We start from the raw sequence: 12,171 nt of genomic DNA, 5'->3' as shown, positions 1-12,171 counted from the left end.
GGGTGCTGAAAGCTGGAGCAAAAAGCACACTGCTGGACGAACACAGCTCGTCAGGCAATAGTTTTGGGTCGTGACCCTGCGTCAGCATCAACTTGCCCTTTGCCTCCACAGATGCTGCTTGACTCACTGATTTCCTCCAGCCAGTTGTTTTTTGCTTCACTGTTAATTCAGTCCCGTTGTCTTATTTTATATCGTTAGTTTGCATGATGCTCTTGAAAATGGCTAATGTGTTACACTTTCACCTCTGAGTCTGAAGCCTCTGACATCAGGTCCCACTCCAGAGTCCTGAACATAAAAGTTGATGTTCATACTTCAGTGTAGTACTAATGAAGGACTGAACTGTTAGAGATGTCATCTTTTGGATGGTTAAACCTAGCAGAACCTGGCTGCTCAAATTGAGACTGATGGGATTTGACTTAGTACTCAGACATGCATTGAGTTTTGGGGCAGGCCAGGTACAATAATTGATGAGTAAAGTTCTTCCCCACACCCTCTCCATGTTTGAATAACCTCACCTCTAACATCTATAAAACAAATAAAATATGTTCAATGGAAATGAAAGGATCAACAATGCAACTATCTATAGTATATTTGAGATAATCATACTTATACTGATGATTAAGTATAAATGGAAAGGGCATTTTGGGCCTTGGCAGCAGTTACATTGGGTTATTAAACGATGGCTCCTGACATTATATTTTCAAATAATATTCAGGGTCCTATGTTATAGGACTCTGAATATTATTTGAAAAAAACAAGACGTTACTTCTGATGTTAGGGGCAATATTTATCAATCAAACAAATTTGCAATAATATACGCAACACACATCAAAGTTGCTGGTGAACGCAGCAGGCCAGGCAGCATCTCTAGGAAGAGGTGCAGTCAATGTTTCAGGCCGAGACCCTTCCTAGACTCTTCCTAGAGATGCTGCCTGGCCTGCTGCGTTCGCCAGCAACTTTGATGTGTGTTGCTTGAATTTCCAGCATCTGCAGAATTCCTGTTGTTTGCAATAATATACACTCAGTGGTCACTTTATTAAGTACTCCTGTACATCTGCTTGTTAATATGCATATCTAATCAGCCAATCCTGTGACAGCAACTCAAAGCATAAAAGCATGCAGGCATGGCCAAGAGGTTCAGTTGTTGTTCAGACCAAAGAGAATGGGGAAAAACGTGATCAAAGTGACTTTGACCATGGGATGATTGTTGGCACCAGACAGGATGGTTTAAGTATCTCAGAAATTGCTGATTCTCTGGGATTTTCACACACAACTGTCTATAATTTATAGGGGGGTGCAACCCCCCCCCCCCAAAAAAAAAAGAATCATTCAGTGAGTGGCAGTTTTGTGGGTGAAAATGCCTTGTTAATGAGAGGTCAGAGGAGAATGGCCAGACTGGTTCAAGCCGACAGGAAAGTGACAGTAACTTAAATAATCACACATTGCAACAGTGGTGTGCAGAAGAGCATCTCTGAATGCACAACACGTACAGCAGCAGAAGACCATGAACATACACTGAGTGGCCACTTTATTAGGTACAGGATTTCCCTGATAAAGGGCCACTGAGGGTATACGTAATCATTTTCACATTGCTGTTTGTGCAAAACATCCATGCATAAATGAGCTGATATGGGTGCACATTACAACAGTAACTGTATAACAAGATGTTTCAGTGGCTGTGAAACTATATACTGAATGGTGCAATATAAATACAGGGCTTTCTCTTTTACTTTACTGAATGAATAGCTAGGGCAGTCTTTTAATTTTACTTGAAACTGTGTAATTTGGGTGGATGTGCAGACAGAAAGTTTTTATTTTGATCCAGACAAGTACCCATTGCAGTGTGAAGTAAACAGCACCGAGATCAGGTATGAACTCTTGCTTTGGTCGACATCTATAGATTCAGGATTCAAATTTATTTGTCACATGTACATTGAAATATACGGTGAGACGTGTTGTTTGTGTCAACAACCAACAAAGCCAAGGACGTGCTGGGGGAAGCCCGCAAGTGTCGCCACACATCTCAGCACCAACGTAGCATGCCTACAGTGCTCGTCATTGCGTATTATTTACTCTGAGATACTTCGCAAATAAAAAAGTTGTTCAGAGGTAAATTGATGTGAAGTGCAGGCACTTATAGATAACAAATCAGTTTTAGAAACTTAAAAATACTACCTTCTTTTACTTTTACAAAATGCTGTTATCTGCAACTGGTTTGGGAGAAGTACTCAGAATATCATGCTTCTCTGGCTAGTATCATTTTACCTTTCACTAAAGGAATGTCTCCACTCTGTTTGTCCTTATTTTACATGCATCCTCATACATGTTCCCAGTTTATGCTTAGCTGTGACACCTTGCTATTAAAAAAAAATGTCAGCCATGAAACTATCAGATTCTTGTAAAAACTAACCTGGTTAGCTAATGTCCCTTTGGGACCTTTACCTTGTCCGGCCTGGATGGAATTCCAGTTTGGCAAATCTCTCCGATTTTTACTAGTTGACTTAATTCTAGATGGACATACAATGGTGGCACAGCAGCTGAGTCCACATCCCATGAACAGATACGTGTAAATGGGCCATCTCTGCCATGCCTTCACTGTTGCTGAAAGTTAACTCCATTCCTTCAAAACGTTTCACACCTGTTTGAACAGTTTTATCTTTCACTCTCATCAACTGAAATATTAACTTACTTTCTCCCTCCATAGTTGTAGGCTGATTTGCTGAATGCTTTCACTATTTTCTGTTTTCTATTGGTATTACAGCATCCACGAACAATTCCAACTGATCATTTCATATATTAGCAGTAATATATGGAAATAATTTCTCCCTTTCCAACTGGCATAAGAAATGAAGATGTTTTGTGCATTTACAGGTGTAGGAAATTTAACAAAAATGACCCCTTTAAATGTATAAAGGGATTGCAGTTTCTGAGATGAACATGTCTTAAGACTGATATATGCCTTAGGTCTATAAATTACATGGTAACTTAGAAGGTAAAGAAGTTCACTTTTAAAGAGTTTTTACCATGCAGGTGTCATTATAGGTGTTACTGCTAAAGCCCCTACAAAAAGTATTTTACAGGATAGTTTTTCAGTTCCATTAATAAGCTGACCTTCGGCTTGTGAATGGATTTGCCATTACTGATAAGCATACTTTCCCAAAATAATGGTGTAATAAATTAAGGATTGATTTGTTGACATATTTTGAATAAATGGGCCATATGTTGATTGAACTAATTCTAAAATCATTGGTCTTGTTACAAAATTTTGTTCTGACATGTATGAATTCAAAGAAGTAGCCCTTCACAAACTTTGACATACAGTCTGTGCAGTTATAGAGGAGAGCAAGATGATAACTGTAATTGTTTCTTGTTTTTGGAAGAGAATATTTGTCCATGGTTCTTACTCCTGATTAACATGCAGCTACTGAACTCATTGGATTTGCACCTTGGGCAATGTAATAGGCACCTCTTCTCAATGATCATTAAACCTAGTGATGCTCACTGTCCAGGTCCACACATGATAGACAGCCACTTGGGCGAAGAGTTATAAATCCACCAATATCAATGGAACAACGCCCCACCGTGAGTCACCGCCTCCGCGGCAGAGGAGGGACAAGGAAGCGAAAAACGTCTGAAAGAAAATGGGTAAATATGATCTAATATATTTTTCCTGTTACTTTGGTTGGGGCACTCGATTGAATTGGCTTGCCGGCAAAGCCAGTGTCACTCAGCAAGTGAATTACTCGCATGACTTGTAAGGCAGCTGCATTGCCAGCCAGCATCTCCCATAGGTGGAGCATCGCTTCTCTTTCCTCACCTAGTGCATTCACTCTTTATATGAGGTCGAAGAAGTTTGTCCCCCCCCCCCCCCGATTAAGGGTATCCACCAGACTGCCGTGGTTCCAAGCAGAGTTGAGTTAACTGGGACCAAGTGGGTGATGACTCCTTCTACTTTGACCTTGACCATTGGAGGTTTTGAAAGCAGCCACTCTTTAGCTGACAGCTCTTTTTTTTTTTACAAAAAACCAAGCTCACTGTGCTCTACACTGGGTTCCTGATAATGGTCTCCAGGGTCTCAGTACCATTCCTTCTCCATTCTGGGTGGTCTGCTGCCAGGAGTTGCCACGGGTCTGTGAGGACGCTGCACTTTCTCAAGGAGGCTTTGAGAATACATAACCCAGCTTCAGAGGGACAGGAGTAGGGGTCAGTCAGTCAGTCAGTCCCTTGTCCCGCTCTGCTATTCAATAAGATTGTGGCTGATCTAGTCTTGGCCTTGACACTACTTTCCCACTTTCTCTCTGTACCTCTTACCCTTGCAGTTTGAAATTTCCGTCTTTCTCCATCACGAATGTACTGTTTTTGATGTTTTTTCTTTGTGCTCCAAATTCCAGCATCAGCAGTCTTGTGTTGCCTAAGCACAGAGTGCCTGTTTTGGGAATCTGGTGTCTGTTAAGTGGCCTACACAGGAATTGGTTGAGTGTAACTTGGGCTTTAGTGCTGGATATATTAGTCTAGAGGATGCTTATCTTTGTTTGATTAACTTTTCTGTCAGTTTGGTGGTATTTTCCCAATACTTTGAGATATCTGCTGTAGATATTCAGAAGCATGTAGAAGGCAAGGTATCACGACAGCTTGGTAAACCATGCTGGGTTTAAGATGGTTAAACTTTTTTTTCCCTCAGATGTCCAAAGGTTCTGCTGGCTCACTGAACGCAATGGTGACCTTTATCATTAATGTTTGCTTTCTCTGAGGATGACCACCAAGATATGAGAAGCAATTCACATTTTTCAGAATATCATCATGGACTTTCCTTATCAGAGAATGGTGGTGTACAACAGGAACAAGTTGGTAGAGGCCCTTATACATATATATTAAATGTAAAGCACAATTTTGTATAGTTCAGTCAATTAGTCACTGATAATTTGGAGGTTAGCCTCCAAGCATGCATATCGTGCAGCTTGATGACTGAAGTTGAGATGATGTTGGTGCTGGAGTTGATGTGACACAGGCTGAACAGGTTTTCATTATCATTTTGATTGTCTTTACTCCAAGGGGAAGCTTGCTGCTGGTGAGATGCAGCATCACACTGAGAAAGACTGAGAAACATGTCAGTGCATACTTGTTTGGTATTATTCTGCTTTGATGCTGAGTCTGTTGTAAACCCACTAAGACCACAGAGTGGATGGCATAATAAAGCCGGCATAAGATGGAGCTGAATTACTGACTGGAAGTTTGGAAGGATCTTCCATAATCCTTCTTGATTGAATAGACGGTAAAAAGAAATGTATGGCAGTTAATTCACCCTGCCCTGTTTCTCTTGGAGTTGTTGCATGTTGGAAAGTATGTCCATTACACCTCCAGATGAAAGGAATCTGGATTATTTCATTATCCAAGTGAGAAATTGCAAGGAGGTCCATACCACCTGTGTCATACATCTACCATGACAAGTCGACTGATTAAGTTCTCAACCACTCTGTTATCTGAAAACAACACCAGCAACAGAAGTGGAAAACAAATAAACTGCAGATACTCAAACCTGTAACAAAAGCAGATATGACTGCTCATGCAGAATCTGTAGAAAAAGAAACCAGTCAACATTTCAGGTCAGCAACCTTTCCTCAGAATTTTTCTGAAAGATCCCAGCATCTGAAGTTTTATCGTTTTCCATTTCTGTTGAATTCACTATGGCTTCTTTTCTGGATATCCCCATCTCAAAAAAAATATTCTGGTGGGAATGCCATCATCTGCTCCACTCTGCTCACTGTTTCTATTTCTGTTTCCCTTCTTCTCTTTGACAAGGTTCTGACCAAAACTTGCTTCTGTAGCCACATTTCTTTCCTCAGCTGATGTCTCCGGCTCCAGCTCAGCCCACACAGACTTCAGCTCGATTCAACCCTTCATGAAGGCCGAGTTCTGAGGATGTGTTCTGGACCTGAAATGTGACAGGTTTCTCTTTACATAGCTCCTACCTGTTTGGCTGAGTTCTCCCAGAATTTCTGCTTTTGTTCCAGTGAGAGAAATGGGATCTCAATGTTGATGGTCTCAAGTGCCCTGCAATCACAAATTTAATCAGGCAGTATCTTATAGGCTATCTGACACACCCCAACCACTGATACCCTCACAGCATACAATATGTCTGGACTGGCCTGAATTTCACTATTATTAGCACCTGTAAAGAGACTCCTGGCTTCTCTACCTAATAAAAAAAAACAGCCCCACTGATTTGATCACAATGACAAGGAGATACAAGAGCTTATTAACCACAAATATGGGTCATTTTTGATGGAAGCTCCACCATGCGTTGAGGAAAAATAAACAGCTTTGCTGAAGATTGAGGTCCATGTAAAATCTGGCAGCTAAAGAAAAGATGATGGAAGTAAAGCAAGCAGTCCAATGACCCACTACTAACCATAACATGTACAGGGGTTTCAATACCTTTAGAGCCATGTAAGGTCGAAACATCTGAGGGCCCACCTGCTGAGAGCCAAGAATGGATACAAGCTAGAATCATAGAACTGTACAGCAGAGAAATTAGCCTTTACAGTTCATGATGCCAAACAATGTTAATTCCATTGGTTTGCATTAGGCTTTTATCCCTCTTACCCTCCCTGTCCAAGAATTTGTCGAAATGCTGTTTAAATGTTGTAATAAGCCTCCACCACTTCCTCTGGCAGTCAATTGCAGATACCTGTTATCGTCTGCATGAAAACCTTACCCCTATGTCCATGAGGAGGACAGAGAGGAGGTCTTGACCTAATGAAAAGAACACTTTGAACCCATGAATCTCTCCTTGATACAAGTACCCTGACTCTCAGGCGCCTTACGTCAGAGAGGACGTATTGTTATTGGAGGGAGTCCAGAGGAGGTTCATGAGGATGATTCTGGGAATGAAGGGGTTAACATATGAGGAGTGTTTGGCAGCTTTGGGCCTGTACTCACTGGAATTTAGAAGAATGCATGGGGATCTTACTAAAACCTACTGAATGTTGAAAGGACTAGATAGGGTGGATGTGGAGAGGATGTTTCCTGTGGTGGGGGTATCCAGAACTAGAGGGCACAGCCTCAAAATTGAGGGGTGACCTTTTAGAACAAAGGTAAGGAGGACTTGGTCACAAATCCGTAACTGAATCTCCTACGACTTTGATGAGAATGATGTACTAGATGTTATGAGAAAAATCAGAGTTCCAACCACCTATGGGGAAGTTTATCACCAATCTCCTCAAAGCAGCCAAGAACTACTCCCCAAGGTGTTGTAGATGCTACAATCTGGATCAACAAACAATCTGCTGGAGGAACTTATTAGGTCAAGCAGATTCTGTTGTGTGTGTGTGTGTGTGTGTGTGTGTGGTTGTGGAGGAATTGTCAACGTTGACAATTCCTTTCCTCTAGCAGATTGCCTGTTGCTCCCCATTTTACTTTGTGGATCCCGTATTCCAACCACAATGTTGACAAGGTCCATTAATAGTTCCTGACCATTAACTACTCTTCCACAAAATGGTCGATAAGTAAAAAAAAGGATTAATTTAGCTAAAATATAAAGATGTCTTCGAACATCAAGAATTAAAAGACAGCCAAAGATATAACCTCCACTCTTCAAGGTGCCGTTTTGTGAATGAACCAAATTGCTCTTAGAGTTTGAGACCAATGGTTGACGTAAATGAAAGGAGTATAAAGAAGAATCTGCATTTGTTGTTTTGAAAAGTGGATAAAATGTCCGAGACTAAGCCAACAAGAACAATCAACTTGAACTTGATGATGCGGGACTGACAAGATTCCAGGAAATACCCGAGGGAGCAAATCAGTCGTGGGTGCAGTTCACTGTCTTTTGAGGTGTTGTAACCCTGCAAAGACGCGCCAAAGCCACACTAAAGCGTTCCAGACTCCAGTGGTTACCGTGTACACTGGGCAGGGAGTATTGTTTCACAAGTAGCCGGCCTTTCCAGTTGTAACCACGGAGCAGCTCTAGGGGCTTTATGTGTGCGCGCGCGCACTGTTTCTGAGCACCAGCGTGTGAACTGCTGTTGAATAATGCTGACCTTTAATAAAGGCTCAGATCCTGAGACTTTTTTTGTCCTAGACATGCGGTGACCTTTCAAACCAGACTAGGGTGAAGGGAGGGTGTCGTTTGGACTTTGAACCGGCCCGTTCCCGCTGCGACCCACTGTCTGCCTCAGATACTTTTATTGTGACACGGAGGAACGCTCTGTATGCAAAGCAGACAGAGCTGCCAGTTTGAACCTTTGCAAATCAATTTGTCTACGGAAAGCAAGTCCACTGGAGTGAAAGATGGTACAGCTGTAGTCGAGGTTAGCTCGCTGCGGGGCAAGGTGGAGCCAAAGCTTCTAAAGATCCCTCTTCTTGCAGCCAAGCATGTGAACGTTTGGCTGTGATTGTATGCACCCTTTGCCCTTCATTTAACTTGGCAGGGTCTCTTGCGTGCTATCTGCTTATCTTAATCTTTTATTTTCTAATGTATGTCGGAACTGCTCGTGGTCTCCCTAGTAAATTTGTGTTTTAATCTGCTTTGAATGAAGAGTTAGCAATTACCACCGCAACTCTTCGGACAGGGAATTATTGTTAATGATAGATTCAGACGAATATGACGCCAGAAGTGAAAGATATTACGTAAAGGGATTTCGTGGGGTTTATTACGATTTTTTTCCGATATTCTTAGTCTGACCTGTGCAAAAAAAAACGAGCTACGCATGTCCGCGCACATCGCTGGCTTCAGGCAAAATAGCCAAGCTCACGAAATGTACACATTTCTTGGACAGTAGCCCAACGTACCAGTGGAACTTGTTTTGATTGGAATCAGTTGTAGACCTTTCATGTCAGGCATTAGGAAAGGGTGGGGTAGGGGCCAGGTGGAGATGGAGAGAGCAGATTTTCCGCAGAGGTCAGATCTACTTGTATAAATCATGCACTTAAAATTTAAAATCCTATAATTAGAATTGTCAGCCAAATGAAAGGCGGTAGACTTTACATTTACTTGTTTTAATCCGGCCCACTGTATTTTCTTTTAACCATTTAGTAGCAGATTCAATGTACAACATTTTGCTGTAATTGGCTGCTTGTTAACGTAAATTAACGTTCTTTCAAGTACAGTATTTCAAGACTTGTCCTGCAAAATGTAATTTAGTATATTTTACTCCCCTGGCGACTGCCGATAGGAGGGATTTTTTTCAGAGTGGAGATCTGATCTGCAGTGCCCGTGGCTGCTGCTGTTAGCACTGAGAGTTCCTCCAGAGAACAAGTTTTGTTAGTCGAGGCTAAGCCGCCCGGAGGAGCTGGGTGCAAGAGGCCAACCCCCACCAGATACTGGCCGTCATCTCTGAGGCATCCCAGGTAAAAGAGGCAGTATTCCTGGACAGCCTTGAACACTTACATATACTGTATTCTGAGAGGACGGTCTGGCACGGGCACACGGAACTACAAATATATTGACAGCTTTCACTTTACTCTTCCATTTAGGGTGATCAAGACGGGGTCCCAGCTGAGCTAACTCATCACAGCTGAAGGAGCTGGAGGAACATTCAGAGGTGTCCTTGTCCCAGGAGTATAGAAACAGGAAGAATCAGTGATTGCTATCATTTCTCACTATTGCATTAATAGCCACTGGAAAGAGTGTGTAAGGATATTGGATAAGTGTAGGATCAAGCCCCCACCCCCTACATATCATAACTTGTTTAACTCAAATGAAAAGCAGTTTTTAGTTAAGGTGTTGGTGGCAGAAAGAAGAGTACTGCCGAATTGGTGGAAGGATCATTTGACAATGGCTTGGGGAGATTTTGGAGCGGAGGGGGAAGGATCAAATAAAGGAAGACAAGATGAAACAGTCTACTTTGATTGACTTAGGTAGGCTAGAAACAGGATGATTAATAGTCCTGTAAAATAATCATTCTAATCACCAGGAATTAACACGCAGCGGATCAAGTTATATTTTAAAAATAAATTTAATCGAGATTTAGTAGACAATATCGGGAATGTTTTATGGCATGCAGCCTTAATTTCTTGGCTTCCCCCCTCAAAAAAAAATTTAGCTAGCTCCTTTAGTTAAAATTGCTCGTTAATTAGTTAAACAGCAGGCAAGTTCCAAGTGGATGCACGGGTGCACAGATACGCGTTTATTTTAAACAAAAGCGGATTTGCCCCTCCCACTATTTTCCACATACTCTGTCCTTGGGACTATCTCATTTACATCAGCCTATAATAGGAAACTAAAGCACGGACAGACAGAAATTTTAGCCTTTTTTTTTAATCCTTCCAGTTTTTAATCTTTTGCCTGTAGTGGTAATTCAACAATAAGGTTTACAACAGAACCTTATTTTGTCTCTAAAATGATTGTTTGCTCTTCGGAACTGTTAGAGTTCAGCGCAAGCTGTCAAATCCTGGATGTTTGGCCCACTTCTCCAGCAGAACGACAAGCGTGAGCTGAGAGACGGCAGTTCTGAAAGCATTTTCACCACACTGGTCTTCAAAGGTTAAAAAGCATTTTGTCTGGTGGCCTGTGGGAGGCACGGCAAACAATGTCAGCTACAAAATAGAATAGTTCATTAGTTGTGGCGTACAAAAACTTGCCACTTATATTTTAATGGAGAATAATAAAAGAGACAGCAGAAGGGTGGGGCTCAGTTTCTGGTTTCTTGTTTGGAGAAAGAAATAAAGCAGCTAATTGAAATTCTTGAGAACCATGTTACAGGCAGATGGCACAATCATCTACATGTATGTCCTTGAGAAACAGTGCTTTCAATTGTAGAAACTAATTAAACGGTAATCAGAAAGGAAATGCAGTTGACATATGGGGCCTTTCCTGAATCACTAAACTTTACATAACAAGTCTTTCTTTTCCTCCTTTTCCTTCCTCCTACCCACTCCATTCTCTGAACACGAACTGGCCCCTTTCTCTGCCAGTCTTAAAGCCAATTAAGGAAAAATGTAGAGGCTGTAAATGTTGCATGAAGCCTGCAAAAGTAACAGAGTTTCCAGTGAGACTGAAATTAGATATTTTATTAAAATGCATCTAAAATGATGAGGTGAAAAGAGCAGTGATCCACCACTACCTTCAGCTGACTGCAGATCTTTCATCCAGCTCTTCCATCAGTGTCTGAACAGGCTGTTCCCATCACTTCAGATTATAATGAATTGGATTGTATTAAGTGAGTGAAGATGGTGATGGTTATTATGCAGGGTGAGTGTGGTGTTAGGTTGAATGCATAAATACTTTATCCTTCCCTGCTCTTCAAATCTTGACCTTTCTGTGTACTGTGTTCAATGTTTGAAGTGCTCAGAATTCCATAAAGTTTTTCTTTTCATTGTTTTTCTTACCATCACGTCTCCCAAGGGCATCAACTCTGGACTATGGTTACATGCTTTTGAATGTTTGTTGATAACATCCAACTGTTTTTCCTATAACTTCAGCTCCATTCTGATTGGCTTTTGTCAAGATGTGGACAAAGGAAACTCCACTCTGTTGCCTCCCCCTCGAGCCCCATGCTTGTTTCTCTGTTTGGCATTCAACTCCACTTCAACCCATCCATTTCATGTCCACCACCAGGGTCACTTTATCATTTCCACCTCCACACTTTATTCCCACCACGAGACCCATATCCTCATTTTATCACCTCAGATTTCCTTCTGCTCAAATAACATCTCAGCCTCCATCTTACAGAAACTTCAGCTCTGACATTCCTCAGCCGGGACTTACTGTCCTGTTTTTCCTGCCTTGTCAGTCTGTACTGTTTTCCCCAATGCACTGAATTCAGAAACCTGTCTCTCAATTGCAATAAGCCCTGACTTCAGCTCGCTTTCAAGGACTCTTCATCTCACATTCTTAATATTTATTGCTTATTTGTTTATTATTATTATTTTCATTTGTGTTTTGCACATTTTGTTGTCTTTTGCATATTGGTTGTCGTCTGTCTGATTGGGTGCAGTCTCTCATTGATTCTGTTGTGTTTTTTTTTGGATTTACTGTGTATGTCTGCATGGAAACAAATCTCAGGGTTGTATATGGTAACGTATATGTACTCTGATAATAAATTTACTTTGAAATTGAACTTTAAACTTGTGATGGAGATGCAGGGTCAAGAAACATGGGAATAGGCCCTTTGTTCCACTGAGTCCATGCTGCACTTACACAAATCGCACATCAATCCTATCTTGTGCTCTGTA

The 12,171-nt window shown here is 41.5% G+C and overlaps 1 protein-coding gene across 2 annotated transcripts in view; it reads left to right on the top strand.

Annotated features, from left to right (window-relative positions):
* Window positions 1–12,171, top strand: part of bcl11aa (BCL11 transcription factor A a) — a 181,280-nt gene that overhangs the window by 159,437 nt on the left and 9,672 nt on the right. The window contains exon 4 of one of the 2 annotated variants that reach the window (XR_011886841.1): window positions 3,510–3,645. The exons of the other annotated variant lie outside the window; for it this stretch is intronic. The gene's annotated coding sequence lies outside the window, so the exon portion shown is untranslated. The remainder of the gene's footprint in view (window positions 1–3,509; window positions 3,646–12,171) is intronic. 2 annotated transcript variants of the gene reach the window in all.

Source organism: Mobula birostris, chromosome 8 (assembly GCF_030028105.1).
Source record: "Mobula birostris isolate sMobBir1 chromosome 8, sMobBir1.hap1, whole genome shotgun sequence".
Lineage (NCBI taxonomy): Eukaryota > Metazoa > Chordata > Chondrichthyes > Myliobatiformes > Myliobatidae > Mobula > Mobula birostris.
This window is presented reverse-complemented; position numbering and strand designations above follow the sequence as displayed.